General features: G+C 47.9%; 1 protein-coding gene across 1 annotated transcript in view; it reads left to right on the top strand.

Moving 5' to 3' along the window:
- Positions 1 to 285: 285 nt before the first annotated feature.
- The window catches only part of TOX2 (TOX high mobility group box family member 2), a 189,550-nt gene continuing 167,489 nt past the window's right edge, over positions 286 to 22,346 (top strand). Inside the window, exon 1 of the mRNA XM_073236573.1 lies at positions 286 to 303. The gene's annotated coding sequence lies outside the window, so the exon portion shown is untranslated. The remainder of the gene's footprint in view (positions 304 to 22,346) is intronic.

Genomic DNA, 22,346 nt, shown 5'->3' with positions numbered 1-22,346 from the left:
GAGGGAATCCTAGAACAGATCCCTCCCTGACACCTTCAGAGGGCGCGTGGTCCTGCAGACACCCGGACTGTGGACTTCTAGCCGCCAGAACTGTGAATTTGTGACACTTTGTTATGTAATCCATTCCGTTTGTGGTGCTTTGTTACATCATTTCCAGCACAAATATAGTTCAGGTATGAGTACAGAGTGGTCTTGCTCAGATGGTCGCAGAATGACCTTGTCTGATGTCGCTTTCTGTGAAACTGTATATGCAACAGGGAAACACCAGTACCTAGCCGGAGCGCCAGGCCAGCTCTCCCACAGGTCAGGGGCTGCTTTTCTCTTTCTTACCACAGAGCCTTTAGTTGTTTGACAAATGAATGCTTTCTGTTGTCTTTAAGGGTTTTAACTAATTCTTTATTTTAAACATTTAGATCTCCAGTCCTGTTGGCATTTGTTTTGGAGTGGGGGACAGGGCCAGAGTACTATGGCCTCAAGTAGAGGCCCTGAGGGTAGAAGTGATTAAAGGCATTTGGGGCCAAGCTTGCTGAGGTCTGTCTGAGCCTGAGTTTTCACAGGGCTGCCTTAGACCAATCCCCTTGAGCTGGCTTGTACATCATAGAAATAACCTTAGAACAATCTTTCAGAGCATTCAGGGAGTAGTTCTTTCTCTCTTCCTTGTCATTCTTGATGGGAGGAGAAGCCAGACCCCTTTAGTTAGAACATGTCATGGCTGTGAGTACCTTCTCATGACAGCCATTAATCCACAGGGCAGGCTCATCAGCAGAAAACCCTCCCAGAGCCCCAAGTGCCCTGGGCATCCTCTCAGTCTATTTGGATAAGTGCAGCTCAGGATCAATTATGGATGAGGCTCTACGGAAGATGAGTAAGTGGACTGTTGTCTACTTTGAAAAATTAATGGGATCTGATTAATACAAGAGCACACTCCCTCTTCCTCAAGCCAGAGAGGCTCAGATCTCTGTGGAAGCTCAGGGTGGGGAGCAGCAGCCCATTGTCTGAGTGGTGTCAGATTTTATTCAGTCTTGCTTTGGAATTATCTACCCCCTTGACAGATGAGGACACTGAGGCCCAACAGGTTAAGCAGTTTGCCCAAAACAGCAAAGAAGGGAAGAAAACAGTCAATTATTATTATTAAAAAAAATTAAAAGATATGCAAAGGAGAGAGAATACTATCATGTAGCCAGTGTCAAACTTTCTGGTCTCAGGAACATTTTATACTCCTAAAAAGTCTTTGAGGACCTCCAAGAGCTTTGGTTTATGTGGGTTGCATCTATTGGTGTTTATACAGTAGACATTAAACCTCAGACATTGAGAAATATTTATTAACTCATTTAAAAATAACAGTAATTCCATTATCTGTTGACACAAATGACTTTTGTCTGTGATAATTTATTTCTACTATAAGCTTTTAGGTGACAGTATATATTACCCGTTAGATTTCATTTTATTTTATTTTTATTGTTGTAAAGTATAGCGTAAAAGTTATCATTTTAACCATTTTTAACTGTACATCCCAACGGCTTTAAGTATATTCATATTGCTGGGCAACCATCCCTACCATCTATCCCAGAACTTTTTCATCATCCCATTCTGTACCCGCAAAGCAACAACTCTCCGTCCTCCCCGACCCCCCAGCTCCAGGAACCACCGTCCTACTTTCTGTCCCTATGAATTTGACTCCTCTAGGTAGTCCCTATGAGTGGGATCATACAGGATTTGTCTTCTTTTTTTGGTCTGTTTTATTTCATTTAGCCTAATAGCTTCAAGACTCAACCATGCTGTAGCATATATCAGGATTTACTTCCATTTTAATGCTGAATCAGGCCCCACTGTATGTATATACCACCTATTACTTATCCATTCATCCACAGACAGACATTCGGTTTGGTTTTACCATTTGGCGATCATGAACAGCGCTACTCTGAACATGGGTGTGAAAATATCTCTTTGAGACCCTGCTTCCAATTTTTTTGTACATACACCTGGAGGTGGAATTGCTGGATCGTGGCAATTCTGCACTTAATTTTTTAAGCAGCCATCATTCTGTTTTCCACAGTGACGGCACTATTGTACAGTTCCACCACCAATCACAAGAGTCCCAATTTCTCCACATCCGTGCCAATACTCGGTGTTTTCCATTGTAGTTTCTTAAAATATATAATAGCCATCCTAATGGTTTTAAATAACTTTTTAACTGAAAATAAACTATGTATTTCCAAAACAAAAAATTAGTGAGAAGGGAGGTGTTGTTTCACATTTTGCTAATCTTTTCAGTGCCTGGCTTGATAGGCAGCTGGAGTCTCAGATCTTCTTCTGCATTTCACTGTTGTGCTCGCGCGTGCCAGGTAGCCTCTGGGAAACTCCACAGTACCCTCTTGGGAGAAGAAGAGGGAGAGAGGCCGGTGACATGGTACTATTATTAGGAAAACAGTCTTGACTCTGCAGACCTCAGTTGTAATTATCAACTCAGGGTCAATCTTGTCTGGCCTCCTCTCTCCTCTGTGCCTCCCCCTCAATGGGTAACTAACCCTCAATCATTACCAGCGTGGGGTTGGGTGCTTCTCTGCATTGTCTTCTTAATCCTCATTACAGATCTGCTTATTGGATCTGGTTGTTCGCCTGAGGGGAGCAGGCCTCAGGGGTGCTAGGAGGCGTCTCCAAGTTCAGGCCTCTGGAACCCGAGGCGCATAGGGTGATGCTCATTGCACAGTCTCCTAAATTTGACTTTGGACCGTCGTAGTACCATTGGGGCATCAGCCTGCCTGCACCTTTTCCCTAGTTGGGACTGTGCAGAAGGCACCGCTTTTCTTCCCTGTCTCCACGTCTCACACGCGGAAGCCCATGCGGCAGGTCCTCAGGTAGCCCTCTGGGCCAGGCCTTGTACAGGCTGCTGGACCAGGAGCTGAATTGAGTGCTGCCCTGTGTGAAGCAATTTTGGATCATTTCTTTGTGCATAAGCTGAGAAAGCATTTGCATTCCCCTTTCTGAGGCCCAGCCCTGGGACTGGAGGGAAAACAAACAGCTGAAGGACCCAGGATGGTGGGATTTGGTATGATCTGTCCTATTCAAGCTGGGGACACTGCCACTCACTGCGGAATCATGGAGTCCAGAGAAGACAGGGCTTCAAGGTCATGTAGTCTCGACTGCCTCCCAGGGAATAAATCATCTCTGAAATACCCTACCCAAAGGCCGCCTGACCTCTGCTTGTGCACCTCCAGTGACAGGGAACTCACTACCTACCTCAGCAGACAGCCAGTCTGGATGGGGCTCTCACTGTTAGAAAGCTCTGCTAACACTGAGGAACCTCCCAGGAACAACCTTGATTTATGTACATTGGGAAGAACCCAGACTGGGAGTTGAGATTCCCAGCTATGAGATTAGGGTGGCCATGGGTAAGCCCCAGTCGCTCTGAGGGTTCTGATTTCTTTGTTAATGAAAAGAGTTGGTCTCTGGTTCCTTTTACTGCTAACATTCTGATTTATTTTCTGATTGGCCTCCTCTTCTCCAGGAGTGACCTTCAAAGATTCAGAGAAGCTATGGTTCTCTTCAATCCCCTTGGAAATGCCCCTGTCGGTTCCTGGCCTTCTCCAGGGAGTCTGACCCCAGACAGACCTCCAGGGGTTCCCGGAGCTGTCCTGGACTCCACAGACCCTGTTGCAACCCGAAACACCCATAGCCACGGCATCTGTCTTCTGTGGGTGGCCCCCCTCCCCCGCCAACAAAAGCTGTCCTCTGACTTTACAAAGACTTAGTAACTGAGTAATACATGAGACTTTCCATGCTTTCGCCACGTATCCCAACTGATTTTCAAACAGTGGGACCTTCCAATAGGAAGAAGGAAAAATGAAGCAGCCTTTGGAGAGAGCTGGGGCTCAGACTGCCTCTTTGGTTTGGAAAGGGCATGGATGTGGCTGATCCGGCCCTGGCCTGAGAGTCATTCTAGGCTGGCAGGTCAGGCTGCCCATCTCCATGGCAACTGTTGTTATTGGTAACTGCATAGACATCTCTGACAACGCTGGCTGGAGTGGCTGCTGATGGGTTTCCCTTCTACTTGAAAGTAAGAGGAGCCAGGCTCTTTGCTGACTGATCCTAAGTGCTGGGCCTTTTCCCCTGTCTTGGGATCTTCAGCTGATACTGGGCCAGCTGAAGCCACCTTTCTATTTCCCCTCTAACTTCCATGGCCTAAGAGGTAGGGCAATGTAGCTTAACCTGTGTTTTTCAGCTTCCTTCTGAGAGGCTCAGAAATGTGCCCAGGGGCATGCAGCTACGGAGATCCAGAACTTGAAGCCTGACCCATCTGATTCTGAAAGCTATGCTTGTGACCACATGGCTGTTGCGTCTCTGTTCTTTTCCTCTGAGGTCCCCTGGAAACCTTATCAGCCCATCCTGCGACACACTGGGCTGTCTACTTATTTCTGTGGACAGGGAGCATCTCCTGGTGATTCCTGGGCTACCATAGGGCTCTTCTAGAAGCCATCTCTGTGGATTGTCTTGCAATGGCATCAGTGGGACTCAGGATGCTGCAGCCCTGGGGTTCAAGGGAAGCAGAGGGTCAGCGAGGTAAAGGGACTTGCTCACCCAGGCCATTGCCTCACGGCCAGCTCTTGCCATCACGCCCTCCCCCTGTGATGGTGGGGGGTGTACAGTGGGGCAGGCCTGCCAAGGAGTGAGATTCAGATCTCTCTTATGGAGGGCCTTGAGCATTGCATTAAATTTTATCATCGCTCTCTCTGAGTTCTCTTCTTTTATAAACCATTTTAGGCCGACTTCCACTGGTTGATTTTCCTGGGTGAACTTTGGAATAATTCTTGTCGGGGCTTGGAAGTAACCCTGCTGAGATTTTGAGTGGAGTTGTATAAAGCTCACAGTTCACAAAGGCCCGGCCACATGGAAGTGAGAAAGAGCCCAGAGCGGGGCAGCTGGCCGTCCATGCTCAGATTCTAGTCACCTTCTTAGAAAGGACTCGTCTTTCTTGATCTCTCCATGGCCTCTGACAGAGCTGGCCTCCTTCCATCTTGAGAATCCCCCTGCCCTTGGCTTGGCGTCTGTGACCCCCTACCTCTCCGATTTTCCTCTTGTCTCTCTGGCTGCTCCTTCACAGGTCCCTTTGCTCTTCCTCCTCTGCTTGACCTCCAAGTGCTGGAGTGGTTCAAGGCTTGGTCCTAGGTGACACCGTCTACCATGCCCGTGGCTTCAGGTCCCCCCTGCCTCCATCTCACACCTCTCTTCTGAGCTCTAGGCCTGCATTTCTCACTGGAGACTTTGCAGCTCTTCCTGGATGCCCCTGAGGCATCTCCAACTCAAGTCATCCCAAACCAAACCTGACTCTTCCCTACCTAACTTGTCTCTCCTGACCACCCCATCTCATGCCAGTGCTTCCCATCGCAGGAAATGGTGCTATTCTCCCCAGTAATCTAGGCAGGAACTGGGGGACCATCCCTGACAGCTCCTCTCAGACATCCCCCACAGCTAAACCATCACCGTATCCTGTTGATCCCGTATCCTAAAAAGTCTCTAGAAGATGCCGACTTGTCCCCATCTCCACCCCCATTGCCTGCGTCCACCCACTATCATGACTTGCTTCCTTACCAGCCTCTGCTTCTGTTCTGCCCTCTGACTCTATCTTTACTCTAGTTAGAATGACCTTAAAATACAAATCAGATCATATTATTCCCCTGCTTAAGTCCTTTCACAGGCTTCCCCTGCTTTCATGATAAAGATCTGGGGGGGTTTAAATATATGGCTTCAAGCTGTACTCTCTCCCTTGAATCTAGGTGGCAGATTGTTCAACTAGCAGAGCATGGCTGAAATGGTGCAGTGTGGCTTCTGAGGCTAAGTCACGGAAGGCCATGCAGTTTCTGTCTTGTTGGTAGATCGTTAGCCCTTGGTGCCCTGGGTCATCAGGCAGGCCACCGTGCCACGAGGAAGACCAAGCCATGGGGGGTCCACATATTGATATTTTAGTTGGAAGTCACATCTGAGCCCAGCCTTTGTGTCATTCCAGCCCAGGAGCCAGATACATGAATGAAGAAGCCTCTAGATGATTCTAGATCTCCCCATTTCAGCCACTGAGTCAGCCCCAGACATTCATGTTTCCCAGCTGAGGCTGCAGACATTGAGGAGCAGAGACAGCCATTCATGTTGTTCTCTGTTTGAATTTCTGCTCTGCAGAAAGCATGAACATAATAGAGTGAAAATTGTTTAGGGTGGTTTATTATGCAGCAGGAGGTAATGGGACCAAAATTTAGATTTTATCGATGGCCTTCAAGGCCTGCAGGTCTTTATCTCAAACTGACACTCCATGCATCTTCTTATCTCAGGGCCTGGAATGTTCTTTCCTATGCCCCATCCGCTCATCTGGCCACCACTGACTCATCCCACAGTAACAGCTCCAACATAACTTCCCTGGGCGCCCTTCCACCCCATGAGCTCAGGACCATCATGGGCTTCCACCACACATCAAACTGCTCATGAATGTGGTCCTACTTGTCTTGATTCTCCCCTGCTGGACAGGAAGCTCCACGAGGGCAGGGTCCATGTCTGTACCTACCGGGCACACAAGTTGGGAATGTTGGGTGAGTGAAAGAATGGATACTATTGTCATCGACATTGTTTGGAGGGCATATTTGGGAGGCAGGAAAGCTTCTGCAATTGGCTCTAAATTACGCAGGGCTCTCCTGATTAAATCTCTTACTGTGACCATGGTGCACGTAGGAAGGAATGGTCCTGGGTTATGTGGACCAGCTGTAATGGTGTCCAGGTGGGGGGAGAGTCTCAGAGCAGGGCGAAGGTGGAGGGGGTGTCATACTGGGTGGACACGCCATGCATGGGCTCTGCACACGGGCCTTTGTACCTGACTACCTAAAGTCAGCCATGGTGAGTGGAGGCAAAGCCTGTCCCTGACTTGATGGAGAACTTGGATAGGATTTACTCACCCTCCCTGGGCCCTGTTTTTATACAGACGTTGGGTAGGAGCCCAACAAAAGCCTGCTCCGGCCCTGGATGAGTATGTAAAGACAGCCTGGGGACCAGACAGAGCAGTGTATAAATGGCTCTACACTCCAGGCAGAATCAGCAGGGAGAGTTGTGATTTGTAGTTTTTTTAAAAAAAGTAACCAATCACATCCTTAATGCCTTCAATTCCTAATCCTCTCAGAAAGGATCTTTAGCATTTAATTGATGTATTTTAAGAGACATATTGGCTAGTTAGACATCAACTGACATCCTTATTAAATATCAACACATTCCCTAACTTGATATTTAATTAGCTTGTTCTAGCTATTCTTCTAAAAGTCAGTTAAATGCTTGGAATGTTCTTACAAGTTGACTCCACTGATAGCAATTATGTATGAATTCCTGTCATAAGTGGTTTTTAGTTAATTGCAGGGCAAGCTGATTCTGAATATACATATCAGGTCTTTCAATAAGAATTTTAAAATCAATCATTAGATAATAAATCCTGTTTTCATCAGTGATTAAGAATAAAAGTCACTTCTGGCTCCAGGACTGTTGGGGGATTGCATTTTCATATGATCATAGAAACTAGGTCAAACAGTCCGTGCCCCTGCCTTTAGGTAGAGTCATGCTTCAATGTTAAAAAGTTGTGATAAAATACACAGAGCATGAAATTTGCATCTTAACCATTTCTAAGTGTACAGTTCAGTTGTGCTAACTACCTTCACATTGTTGTGCAATCAGCCTCCAGAAAACTTTTTATCTTGTAAAACTGACATTTTGTCCCCATAAAACAACAATTCCCTATTCCTACCTACCCCCAGCCCCTGGCATCCAGCCTTATACTTTCTGTCTCTGTGAGTTTGACTGCTCTAGACCCCTCACGTAATCATGGAGCATTTGTCCTTTTGCAACTGGCTTGTTTCACTTAGCATACTGTCCTCAAGGTTCATCCATATTGTAGCAGATGTCAGAATTCCCTTACCGTTTGTATGGCTGAATAATATCCCATTTTATGCAGAGACCACATTCTACGTGCCCAATCATCTGTTGATGGACACTGGGTGGCTTCCATCTTTTGGCCATTGTGAATAATGCTGTTGTGATCACAGGGGTACAAATATCCCTCTGAGACCCTGCTTGCAATTTTTGGGTATACACCCAGACGTGGGATTTCAGGGTCACATGGTTTCAGTTTTTGAGGACCTGTTTCATTTTAAAATTTATTCATTCATCGCATTCACTGAGCACCTGGACTCGGTGGACATTCCTAAAATCAGGGAGCTCAACCCAGCATGATTACTGACCCAGGAGTAATTCTAACACAGTGGAGCTTCTGCTGCAGCATTGAGGACCCCAGCACAGATGGTGTGGTTGGGATATTCCTAGTAGTGTGGTGAGGACGAGGTGTAGTAGAGATGCAAGGAGGGAGAAAGGGGGAGTCGGATGTAAGGGAGGTACGCTGAGAAAAGTCAACACAGCAGGGCCAGGTTGCTTCGATAATGGTGGATACTTCCCCTGTGTTCTCATTGCCCACCACCCCCACTCCACCCAGTGTCTGTCTTTCACCTCCTGTTATCTCCTAAAATTGCTGAGTTCCTATTATCTGCCTGGAACCCTGCCAAATTGGCTCACATAATGTAGCAGCCACGTGAAACTCTGGAGTTTCACATGGCTGAGGGCCAGGGAGTCCATATTTGATGAACGCTACAGTTTGCCCCATTCTTTCTCCCTCCTTCCCACACACTCTGGGCCAAACCGAGGCTGCATGTTCTGGGTGCAGGGGATAGAAAGATGGAGCAAGCATGGGAACCTTTGGCTCTTGGAGCCTCAGGTTTCTCACCTGTAAAATGGGCCCAGAGAGGCTTCTCTTATCCGCCTCTGTGAGGATGGGTGAGATAATGCTTGCAGAATCCTCTAACAGAGTTAGGTGCACAGTAAGCATTTGATAAATGCACAAAAGTATTCAAGCCACAGGATGATGTCAGATCATGAAAAATGCCTTTCCCAGACCCCTCCACGAAGCCATTTTCATCCAATCTACTCCAGCAAGTCAGGGAGCCTGGGAGCCTTTAGTACCTGCCTCCTTACTCAGCTCTTAGGGAGGAAGACCCACCATCAGGCCCTAGCGCTCAGTATTCAAGAAGTTGAAAAGCACTTGGAAACTGAAGCTGTCTAGAGTTCAAACTCAGCTCTGCCACTTGCCATTAAACTTAATCTCTTTATGCCTCTGTTTCATCACCTGTAAAATGAGGTTATAAGCTCTGTCCATTTCGGGGGCTGTTGAGGATGCAAAGAGTAAATCCACATGCCTGGCACACAGTGAACGCTCAGTGAATGTTAGCTGCTGTTCTTCTGACACAAAACCCGCTGAGGCCCAGGGCCCAGAGATCCCTGCTCCATACCAACAAGGCACCCTCACTCCTGGCTGTGAGTGGCCCACAGAGGTCCTGGCCTGGGACCCAGGACTCAGGAGACGGGATCTCTCCAGCACCCTCTGTGCTCCAAGCTTTATCCTTAGTTCTGTCTACACCCTGCTACTTATGACTAGAACTAGGACAGCTACCTGCCAGTGTAGAATCGGAGGCTCTGAGGGGCTGAGAAGCATCCCCAGCTGGCAGAAAGTGGTCAGGGGCAGAGCCTGGTTGGCTGGCTATTCACCCACTCATCTGCCAGTCATCACCTGGTATTTACTGAGGACCTGCTGTGTTCTAGGTACTGTCCAGGTGCTAGGCAGACCGTGCAGAGGAACAGAGATGTGCCTTCTACCTTGGGTCCCTACAAGGGCAGCATGCTGCTTTGTGAGGGAGGGGGCAGTCAGGCCCAACAATCGCTGGCTGGGCATTGGTCACAGGGTCAGCTGAGCTATGTGTGGAGCCTGAAAGGTTAAAAAGAAACAAGAGCCAGGTATTCCTCTGGGTCATGATCCCTGGTTTATCCTTGTGAAGGAAGAAGAAAAGGATTGGATACCTTGAGCCACATTAACAGAGGTATGATATCCAGAATAAAGGAGTTGAGAGCGCCACTTGTTGCAATCCTGGTTGGACCTCATCTGTTCTGGCCTTGTAGGATCAGGTGAACATGGGTCACTGGAACAGACGCCATGGAAAACAGTAAGGATGGCCTATGGGGCATGGCTGAAGGAGCTAGGGTGGTACGTCAGGCAAAGAAGGGGCTTACCTGGGGGCATCATTGTGTTTTCAGCTGTCCAAAGCTGACCTGTGGACCACCTTGGAGTAAGTTGGGTGACTTTGAGGTCATAATCTGGACCAGTTAGTGGAAATTACAGGGTTCATATGAGAAAGAACTTTGACCTGTCAATGTCCTTGATGTGGGGTTGGCAGGGTTTAGTGAGTTCCCTGCCACCTCAAGTGTGTGAGCAGAAGCCAGGAGATCATTTGACCTCTTGGGAAGGGAGCTGGACTAGGGAGTGTTTCTGGTTGCAAGCAGTTTATGCCCACAGTCTTTGCATTTGCTCTACTTTGTGTCTAAAAGACTCCTCATATGTGCCTTCTCATCCTTTAGGTCTCAGCTTTAATGTCACCTCCTCAGGAAAGTCTCCCTTGATTACTCACTGAGGGTAAGGTGTCTTCCTCTTCCACCTTGCCCTTCTCTACTTCACAGACCTGTTTGATTCCTTCATAGCACTTTTTACAATTTGTAACAGTTTGCTTTGAAATTCCTTCAAAGCATTTTTAGTTTGTCTACTTGTTTAATGTCTGTATCACTGGTAGAGATCAAGTTGTTTTATCATCGGCATCCCCAGTACCTGGCACACAGAAGGTCCTCTAAGCATTTCGTGGATGGGCGAATGGATGAATGCATGGGAGGTGGGTGGACAGAGGGATGGATGAGTAGATGGGTGGATTATTTCCCAGTGTTTCAGATTTAAGCTTCTCCTCCGTGTGTTCAGGACATCTGTATATAAATCATGACTTCTCCTCGGGCGTCACTGAGTCACTGTAGTGAACTGATTAGGAACTAATTGCAAGAGAAAATTTTTATGTTTTGACCTCATTAACCATATGACCTTCAATGAAGAGGAAAATCAAGGACTGGGCAACTTCATGTCAATATAGTTTAATATGCCCTTTCAGCATGTGGGTAGCAAATAAGAATTTCTGTCTCATGCTCAGATCTCCTCTGAAGGGTTCTTCCTGAATATCCCAGGCACAGCAAACTCCTTTTGGTGTGGCCCAAAGACCCCTAGAGAGAGGTTCACTTTGGAGCTTTCTTAAAATAGAGATCTAGGGCCCTCCTCAGACCCACCAAATGAGAACCTTGAGAGTGGAGCCTGGGAGGGAATTTCTGAAGTGCCCCGAGCTGATCCCAGCTCTAGTGGTGCTCGGATCTAATCCCAGAGAGTGTCAGCACCCAGGCACCTGTGAGACTGTCTAGTACAGACCCTGACAGATGGTCTGCCCGAATCCCAGGGAAGGGTGGTGATCTACCTGAAGTCACACAGCAAGTCCCTAGAAGAACTCAGACTAGAACGTTCTGTTTCTTTTGCTCAACCTACAGCATCTTCTTGATAATGGGCAAGAGAGAATGGGATTTAGGGTTAAAATAATCATAGTGTTCCCAACCTTAAATTTATATATAACAGTCCCAATTTTCTATGAATAATGTCCATTAAATAATTTATTTCCTTAAAATAGTCTGGGCTCCCTCATGCCTTTTTATTCCTGGAACATCAAACCCTTTCAGATCATAATTAATTAAGGTGCTTGATGGCCCCGAGAGGTAGTCAGACACCCAGAGAAACTTGGTAATTCATTCTGAACACCGAGAGATACAGTCTGCAATTCCAGAATTTTCCCAATTCAAAGACTGCCAGGGGAAGGAGGAGCTGGTGAGACTGAAGAGGGCTGCCCCACACCAGGCAACACGGAAATTCTTTCCATGCATTTTGGCATCTTGGCCTCCCTACCTGGTAAAGGGGGGTGAATGATCTCTGTTTTACAAATTGAGGCCATGGAAGCTCAGACCGCAGGGCAGTCCTTTCAGCACAGTGGCTTTGGAGAGGTGGTCAATCTGTGCCACAGAACGTGTCACATTTCCACCAGCTGAGGTCAGGGTGGTCACTTGTCCTGCACTGTTTTTAATACACGCTTTGCTTCTGGTCTGACCAGTTGTGACCAACTTGGCCGAGTGGCTTGAGGGTGTTCGTCGAGGGCTGAACAATGGCGGAGGTGCAGAAGGGTCTGAGAACTGGGCCTGGTGTTGGACATGCTCCAGACAGCCTTCCTCAGTGTGAATAGTTATTTGCAAGTCTGTGTTATTTATAAATAACCTCACCTCACTTCCATTAAGGCCTTCATGAGGTACCATGCACAGTCACCCCTAGCCATATGTTCAGTCATTCAGTCAACAAATATTTATTGAGCACCTACTATGTGCCAGGCACTATTTCAGACCCTGAGGAAAGAGCGGTGAGCAGGACAGACCTTGGGGGTAACACAGGCAGTGAATCAGCAAGCAGGTGAACTAGCTAATTACTCATAGTGACCCTTGGGATGAAGGTGACAAGTGTAGCTGTGGTTCAGGGCTCGGAGATGGGGTGGCCGGGAAGGCCTCTGAGGCATGGAGATTTTGGCTGAGAGCTGAAGGGCCGGGGAGGGGCCAGCTGTGGGAGGGCAGGGAGGAAGAGGGTTCGGGCATGTGCTGGGCTCAAAGGTGAGAAAACCTTGCCAGTTTGTGGCACCCAGAGGAGACTCGGGAGTGGTGGGAGAGTGGGGGCAGGGAGAGGCTGGGGCTGTTCCACCTGGGCCAGGTCAGCAGGATCCGGGCAGGAGGGCACGGGGGGAAGGAGATGGGGGACTGTCGGCCGGGTCAGAGCAGAGGAGTGGCACCAACTGACTTGCACTGTTCCAGGTCCCTCTGGCTCCAGAGTAGGCTGAAGATGGGGTGTGGGTGCCTCCAGGGAGCCCAATGCCAGGGGCTGGCAGCTGGGTCTGGGGACAGAGTGGTGAAGGTGTGAGCCAAGGTCAGACCCAGACATATTTGGTGAGGAAAGGTCACCTACCAAGGCTGACCTCTGGGTGTTTGTAAACTCCCTCTCAGCCAGGGGGACTGTTCTCCCATTTGATAGGTGAGAACTCTGAGGCCCCCAAGGGTGAAGGGATTTTCCCACATTCTCTCCAGCATGTACAGCTCTAAACAAGGACTCTGTCTTCCCTTGGAGCCTGGCTGAATCCAGAGACCTTGTCCCACAGGGCAAGAGTGAGTCCAGCTTATGAGAGATCCTAGTACCTGAAGGAGCTGAGGTCTGACCCAGCTTGTGTTTACAATGAGCCCTTCCCCCGTGTTAGACAAGAGGGGCTCAGACAGGCATGAGGTCCAGCCAGGCTCTGGAGGAGTAGCTCACAGCCCAGTAGGGAAAGAGAGTCCCAGGCACAACACAGTTAAATGACACTCAGCAAGAGCTGAGGATGGGGATGAGCTCTAATGGTGGGCAGTGGGAGGCCTTCCTGGAGGAGGTGAGGGAACCATACAGAAGACATAGCCAGCAGGGATGTGAGAAATGCTAGAGAGAGTGGAGGGGGTGGCAGCTGGGTAGTAGGTGGGAGATACCCTCCAGTAATAGGTTTGGGGGGGTCTGTTTTAGGCTTGAGGATTGAGCCCCATCCAGGCTGGGAGCCAGGTGACCTGGCTTGTGGCCTGTGTCCTGCCCTGAGTGGCCAGCTGCATGAAGTGGCCAGTCATATCCTTCCCCCTGTAGAGTACTTCCCCTCCAACTGAGCCTCCAGAGGGTGCCTATCAGTATTCCCCATTAAGGGTAAAAATAATCTCTCCAACCCTCTTAGAAGATTTATAATCCATTTTATTTCTTTCATATGGTATATGTTAAAAAGTAGTTAATTATTTAGATCAGCATACTATTAACAGTCGTATTGCCAAGTTCATGTTTAATACAATTGTTATGTAGAAAGAGACATTTTTTATCTTATTCCTTTAAAAAGAGATACACACAATTCATTTATTTTGAATTAATTATGTAACAAACTGCAGTTTGCTGACAAATATATCTTTAGTTGATGGATCATGTTTGATTTGGGGACCAAATGTTTATTAAACTGTAGATTGACATTTAACCATGTGCTCATCACCAAAACAGAGAAAACCTGTTTTCATGGCCCGATGGTAGCGATTTTTGCATTATGTGGCTAAAATAAAAGGCATTGGCTTATTACTTAATTTTGAGGTTTTGTTTCAAATTGACTGAAATGCCGTTTGAGAAGACTTCCGGCTGGTGGTGGTAAGACCCAGCCAAGGAACACTTTGTGGGTTCCCTTTTTCCCTCCAATAAATGGAAAGTCAAATTGGTTGTACTCATCCCCAGATTTTCTCTCTTTATAATTGTTTTTTGAGGTGCTGGAAGCATATGGATGTGCTTTATAAGGACTGTGATAAGATGGCTTCAATAAATGTTTCCATGAGGCCCATGCAGTGAGTTAGCATCCTTTAAGTGATGCTCATTATCTGGTATTTCAAATTCACTGTTCTCAGGCTTCCTGTCCTTCACCAACATTCTGAGTAAGAATGTGAACGACTTGAACATACAGCCCAAATCCTGCAAACAAATGTAAAATTACAGTAGTGATAATGCTCCTAAGGTGCTTCTGACAGAGCCTGGAATAGACTAAGTGCCTAATAAAGGTTAAATACGGTGGTGATGACGATGATTAATGCTATGGAGGACAGGAATGTGGTGCTGAGTGTGTATAATCTAGGATTGGGTCCAGAGAATGAGGGCTCCAGAGCTAAACTTCTGTGTGACCCTGGGCAAAGTGATTAACCTTTCTGTGCTCGAGTTTCTTGATCAGGAACATGAAGATGGTTAAGGTGCCCGCTTCACAGGTTTGTTGCGAGGTTTAAGTGAATTAACACATGCAAAGTACTTAGACTGTTCAAGCACATGGTAAGAGCTAAAAATGTTACTAAAATAACATCATCCACATTTTATCATGCTCATGATCGTCATCGTGTTGTTAAATTAGTCAGGGGAGGCTTTCAAAGGAAATGACTTTGAGTTGAGCTGTAAAAGATGAGTCAGTGGTAGTTAGGTAACAATGGAAGGACAAGCATCCCAGTCTGAAGGAACAGCATGTACAAAAGCCCTATGGAGGGAAGGATAGTGGTGCATTTGGGGAGCTGGACAAAGCTAGTGGGACTGGGGCAGACTGGTCAAGGGGAGTGTGATGGGAGGTGAGGCTGCAGCGATCAGTGAGAGCCAGAGCAGGCAGAGCTGGGGAGCCTTGACTAGGGCTTCCCGTCTTTGTCGGGGGAACAGGGCTGATAAAGGGTTTCAAGCAGGGGAAGGTCCAAGCTGGGTTAGCATTTGACAAGCTCCCTCTAGTGGTCATGGGGAGAGTAGGCGGGAAGAGCAGATGGGGTTTGGTGGGGTGGGGCCAATAGGGATGAGGAGCAGGTACCAAGGAGAATCTAGTAGGTGGTCCCAAAGGACCAGGGGATGAGTAGGGTAGATGTGAGGGTGGGGAAGAGGATGGACGCAAGGACGACCCCCTTCCTCTTTAGTTTGTGCAGCCATTAAGTAGACGGTGGTCTCTGTGAGGGTGGTTGTGATACGAGATCACTCTACCTCTCTGAGCCTCGGTTTCCTCATTTGCACACGCCAGCCTGCCATGAGGATTAAGTGAGAGAACACATGCAAGGGCAGGGGGCACAGTCCCCAAAATGCGTCTTCTTCCTCCAAGACTCCTCACTCAAGACCTGCCTCTAGGCCACGATGGGCATGGGTGGAATGGAAGGAGCCCATCACCAACTACGGTCTCTGGGGCTCCCTCATCTGTAAAGTGGGGCCTAGAGCCCTTAACCCCACAGGTTCCTATGAGGTCCCTGAGGGTCACGGCCGTTAAGGAGCTTCCTGCGCATACAGGCCGTGCTCACGTGGGTGGTGGGCAGGGGCAGGCAAGCCAAGTCCCTGAGGCATCCCCCGCCCACATCCTCCCTTCCGTTGCACTGACATAGCTGCGCGTGCGCACACAGGATTCACGGACGCATTTGAGCTTACACCTTCCTCCCGACAGTTTCATACGTCCCCACACCACACATGCACGCACACGCTCTACACACCCCTTGAGAGATTTAACCTTAGAAGGCCTCCAAAGCCATGCTGTCCAATAGAAGTATACTGTGAACCACATATATGACTTTGGAATTTCTTGTAGTCACATTAAAAAGTAAAAACTGGTGAAATTAATTTAAAAACCGTATTTTATTTAACCCAGTATGTGCAAATCATTACCTTCTCAAGATGTAATCAAATTAAAAATGTGTTCACGTTCTTAATTATTTTTAAACTTTATGTTCTTATTTTTTTATTTTTTGCCCTAAGTCTTAGAAATCCAGTGTATATTTTACACTTTCAAGATACACGTGGCTTCACAGCAACCAGGTTAGACAGAACATCTCTGGATTATCTGCCCAGAACCCTCATTTGACAGATGGGGATACTGAGGCTCAGAGAGGGACACTGGCTGGCTCTGGGCATGGTGGGCTGCTGGCTTTATCTCAGCTCTCTGTGCTATGTAAGAATGCTCCAGCCCAGCTCCCAGCCCTGGCCTCCCAGGAGAGGTGGTGTGGCACACGGCTCAGGCTTGGGGTGGCCTGCACAGCCTCTTATTTCATCTCCTGGCCCGAGACCATCCTCTGAGGGGCGCATCAGCTGGAAGCACTGGGGTCCCGGGCAGGGAGTGGGCGTCTGGGCCTACCCTTCTCTTATTGAAGGAAGGATGCCTGCCCTTCACATTGGGTGGCTGGAATGGGACCACGTGGAAGGCAGGCAAGGCTGAGAGGAACGTGAGCAAGGAGGCTCTGTCTCCGCTGTGGACATGGTCCTGGGATCAGGAATTCATCCTGCCTGTCCCCATTCCACCTTTAGTTGCTGAGGCTAGCGTTCCCTGATGGTGGGCGGCTGACCCAGGTCCCAGCCCCTCCCATCTGTGACCATGTCTCTGCCTTCACAGGTGAAGGGGGCTCCACGGCTTCAAGAGGTAAGGAGTCCACTAGAAAAGTGGGCCAGAGGCCCATTAGCTTGGGCTCAACTGCTGCTGAAAGCCTCCCCCAGCAACGTCTGCTCTATTACATGGGCTCCCGCATGAAGCACATTGGAGTATTGGGCCCTGAGAGAGAGAGGTTGGAAGGCTGTGCCATGCAGGGCTTGGGGGGCACAGGGCTTGGAGATGGGTGGCATTCCCAGGGTGGTTTCCTGGGGCTCTGCTGCCAGCTCTGCCACCTGATTTTGGAAAGGAAACAGGAGCATCACCTGCACACTCAATGCCTGAGGATTATTGAACTGAATCCTCTCAGTGGCACCATCCCCATTTCACAGATGAGGAAACTGAGGCTCAGCAAGATGAGAGAAACTGCCCTGAGTCTCACCATTCATAATGGGAGGAGTTGGGATTTGTGTCTGACCCCAGGACAGGGGTGGTTTAGTTTGTCATTGAGGCACGTCTCCTTTGTCTATCCAGAGCTTTCACCAAGCTCCTGTCCCAGAGAGCCAACTGCCCTGTGGGTCCCAGGTTACCTGAAACACCACACACCCAATCCGTCCCTTTCCTGGAGATGGAGGGCTATCAGAGTCTGGAATTAGATTCCCAGAAGTCTCTCTGAACTCTTGCCCTACCTTCACCCCCATGCCTGCTGATTCACCCTCCCACTCACACAACATTTATTGAGTGCCATATGTGCCAGGCACTCTTCTAGGCTCGAAGGAGAAGCTAGTAAACAAAATAGACAAAACTTCCTACATTCTAACTCAGGGAGACAGGCAAAGTATGCTTAAGAAATAAGCAGACAATATCTGCTAGAGGATGGTTAGTCCTTTGGAAAAAACAGAGCTGTGTAAGAGGACTTGGGAATCTTGCAGAGAGGGTAGGTTGAAGTTTTTAATAGGCAGTCAGACTGTGTCTTTTAAGAAGCTGACACTCAAGCAAGGACTTTAAAGGCTCAAGGGAACTAGATACCAGAGGGAAGGGCATTCCAGGAAGGGGAACAGCCAATGCAAAGGCTCTGAGGAAGAGATGGGCCTTGCATGCTCATGGAAGAGCAAAGGGTGAGTAGAGAGCAGTAAGAGGAGGAGAGAAGTTAGCAGATGATATCAGAGAGGAAACAGAGATGAGGGAGAGCAGGCAGGGCCTTGGAGGATATTGTGAGACTTGGCTTTCGACTCTCCTTTCCTCCTAAATGTCTCACTCGATGGGGAGGCAGGGAGACCAGGGAAGAGGCTGCTGCCAAATCCAGGTGAGAGAAGATGACAGGCAGCTGGGGCGGGGGATGGCTGGAAGCAGAGCCGGGAGCCATAGTTCAGTCTGGGGTGTGTTTGGAAGGTCGAGCCAACAGGCTTGCTGATGGATTGGATGTGGGAGGTGAGAGGAAGAGGAGCCAGGGCGATTCCCAGGTTTCTGGCCTGAGCAGCCGAAGTGCAGAGTTGCCAGCAGCGGAGATGAGTGAGGCTGTGGGTGGAGTGGGTTTGGATGTGTGGGGGTTGAAATGTCTGTGAGACCTCCACGTGGGGACGTCAAGAGAGTTGAACCCGTGGGGTCTGAGTTGGGGAGTGCGATCCCGACTGGAGTTGCTGCCCTAAGGGTGGATGTATGGTCGGCAAGGGCTGGGCCCTAGGGGCCCTGGGGGGAGAGGACAGGGGGGATCACAAAGAAGTGGCCAGTGAGGAGGAGACCCCGAGACCCCTGCGGCTCTGGGCCGAGTAGGGGAAAGACTGAGCATCAGGCCCTGGGGCTGGCCGCGTGGAGGTCATCTGAGCTGGGTGGGGGGAGCCCGGCTTTGGCTCAGGCATCCCACCATCTACCCCCATCGCTGGCTGAATAACAGTCCCTAAAGGTATCAGGTCCTCATCGCTGGAACCTGTCATGTTACCTAATGTGGGAAAATAGTCTTTGCAGATAAGATTAAGGATTTTGAGACCGGAGGATTGGCCTGGGTCATCCGCTCGGGCCCTCATAGCTGTTCTTCCCAGGGAGGAGCAGAGGGAGGTTTGGCACAGACCGCAGAGGCGGAGTGCGGGCGCGGCGGTGGGGTTGGAGTGGAGTGGTGGAGGCCGGGGAGGGGGCAGCCCCCAGACACTGCAAGAGGCAAGGAGCAGATTCTGCCCTAAAGCCTCCCGAGGGCACGCGGCCCTGCTGCCCCCTCGACTTCAGATTTCTGGCCTCCAGAGTGTGGGAATAAACTTTTCCGCGAGCACATCTTGGAAATGCATTGCTATTGCTTCCAGCCACTCAGTTCGCGGCAGTTTGTGACGCCGGGACACTGACATACTCCCTCTGGAATCAGACACCGTGCTTCCCCTCCTCTTAGGCATTGTCATCCAGCGATTTTAACAGCCTCGGCACCGTTGCCTGCCTGCCCCCAGCCCTGCCCTCCACACACACAGTCTGATTGGGTCGCTTCCCTCCCTAATTCCCGCAGCACAGAGCCCACCCTTACTAGGCTGAAGCACAAGGCCTTTCCTGGCATGGCCCCTGACCACCTGTCCACACTCATCTCTCCTCCACGGGCACACACCACTTCGCTCCAGCTACACCATTGCTCTGCAGTTTTCACCTGCTACATGTTCTCTCAAGCTTCTGAGCCTTCACACTTGCTATTCCCTCTGCCTGGAACACTCTTCTCCACCCCAGTTTCTTCACTGACTTCAGATCTTTGCTCAAAGACCTTCTGTGATGATTGTATACTTATCACTAACCATATATTTAATTTATTTGCTCATTATCTCTTGCCCCCCCCATTAAAATTAAGTTTCACAGGGAATTTAGATTGGGTGGCTTAAACAATACATTTATTTCATGCAGTTGTGGAGGCTGGGAAGCCTAAGATCAAGGCACCAGCAGGTAGATTCAATGTCTTGTGAGAGCTCTGGACTCTTCCTCCCCTTATAAGGGCACCAGTCCCATCAGGGGAGCTCTACCCCTCGTGATCACATCCCCCCCAATCACCTCCCAGAGGTCCCACCTCTAAATGCCATCACACTGGAGGTTAGGCTTCAGCATGTGAATTTAGGGTTCAAGGGGACAAAACATTCAGTCCATAGAAGGAGTGTTTGGGGGTTATCTATAAGGCCTCCCAGGACCTTCAACTATTTGCAATCCTCAGTGTCAAAGATTCCAACCTTTCTGAGCCATGGACCTCTTCGTTGAGCAAATCTTTTTAATGCATACAATAAAATACATTAGATTACAAAGGATTCCAATTATATTAAAATGAAGTTATCAAAATATTTAAAAAGTCTTTGATTTGGTAATAAATGTGCTCTTGTATTAATGCACTAAATACTAGAGGCTAGGGACAAGTCTAATTAGTACCATAATTTTGAAGTGCTGATGAGTGTAAACAATTTTAAGAATTAGCAGCATTGACGGTAATGTGACATGAAAATATCTGATTTCTCTTGATGGCAAAGTCACTGCAATGCTGTAGACTGTTGTCAGGATTCACAAGGGAAGAAAATGCTAAATTTCAAAGTTAGCGGGGAGTGAAGAGAAAGATGTAGTTTTTTTTCACATCTGAGTTTACCAATACTCTCCATTAAGATGCCCTGTCATTGGTGGAGTTAGAGGTGGGCAGGGAAGGGGTTGGACCCAGGGTTTTTCAGCATAGAGAGGTGCTCCTGATGAATATACCCGCCACAGCAAAGATGGGGGGCACTCGGGAGCAGGCCTTATAGCAGGCAAGCCTGAGATCTGTCCGGGACCTGCCCCTTCTTCCCTTCTGGCCTGGTGAGTCACAGAACGTCCTTTCTCAGGAAGCCCAAATATACAACAGTTCAGGGTTATCTTGAGAACAAGATGTTTGTTTACGTTTTAAAAGTGCAGACATGGCAAAGTGCTCAGGCCTGCAACTGCAATTAATAATAATTTAGGTCAATCTCTCCTGGGGCGAAGCTGCCTCTCAATTTTAGAGATGAAGACCAATCTTTTCCTTGTTTTGTGTTCAGGTAACATGGTGCTGTTTATGTCTTCTTAGTCATACATATTTGTATTGCTCCCCCTCCCGCCCCAGATTATACAGGCAATACATGCTCATTGTAAAAATTTCAAAACACTACAGAGAGTGAAATTTCTCCCATTTTAGTTCATTCCTTAGAGAGAACTGCTGATGACAGAGTAAAATACATTGTGGGTGCTTCTTGTCCCCCGGCATATACTTATACACTTTACCATTTGTGTAATTCTTTTTCTCCAAACAGCATTCTATGGAAATTATTCTACAGCTTGAATTTGAGGTTAGAAAGGGGAAATCCTATGCTTTATTAATCTTTTAAATCTAATACCCTGTCCCATAATTTGTACATAGTAGGATTCAATAAATATTTGTTGAACTAACAACCAAATTAATGTATAATTGAATAATTAGAAAAATGATTTTTTTCCAAAACAATATCACAAACACTTTTCTGTTTGTCCACTGAACAATACTTCATTGTTTCAGGGTAGTGAGAATTATGTTGTATAGACATGATTAACTTTTCAGATAACCACTATTGGGTATTGGACTTCAGCTTCTATGAGTTCTGCACTGAATATCCTTATACCATGTATATCTTTGCTTACTACTTTGTGCATTTTTTAGACACAGAGAGAAGCTTGTTTTGATAGATGTGCTAAATTGCCCTTTCTATAGGTTGTACCAAATCACAATCTGATACTGGATAATCTGTTTTTCTGTTCTTTCACTAACATTGGATATTTTTTTTAAAAATGTATTTTGAAATATATCAGGCTTACAGAAAAGTTGCTAGAACAGTACAAAAACCTGCCATATGCTCCTCACCCAGATTGCCAAATTGTTACCGTTTTATCATAGTTGTGTTCTCTCTCTTTCCATTATTGTTTCTCTGAATCTTTGCAGGGCAAGCTGCAGACATAATATCCCATCATCTCTAAACACTTCAGTGTGTTATTTCCCAAACTATGCTCGATTGCTCTATAACCTCCAGGCAACGCTCCAAATCAAGAAACCAACTTTGTTTCCAACACTACTGTCCAATCCATAGACTCCATTCAAATCAGCTGTCCCTACAATGTACCTTTTCCCTTCTGGTCCAGAACCTTCTCCAAGAATACATATTGCACCCTTTAACTCTGATGCCCCTCCAGCCTGATATTTCCTTGTTCAAGACTCAGGTCCTGTTTCCTGGTCACAGGACCTCAGGCATGATGCCGTGTCTCCACATATGTGTCAGGAGGCTCGCTGGAGATGTTAACCGTGGTCCCTGTTCATATTGGTATCTGCCAGCTTTCTCTGCCTTAAACTCATGATTTCCCTTTTGTAGTCGATCAAGATGTTGTGGGGAGTCTTTCTGAGATTATGTATTCTGTTCCTTGTCACACCTTGTCTGTGGGTGGCTCCTG

Source organism: Manis javanica, chromosome 5, assembly GCF_040802235.1.
Source record: "Manis javanica isolate MJ-LG chromosome 5, MJ_LKY, whole genome shotgun sequence".
NCBI lineage: Eukaryota > Metazoa > Chordata > Mammalia > Pholidota > Manidae > Manis > Manis javanica.
This window is presented reverse-complemented; position numbering and strand designations above follow the sequence as displayed.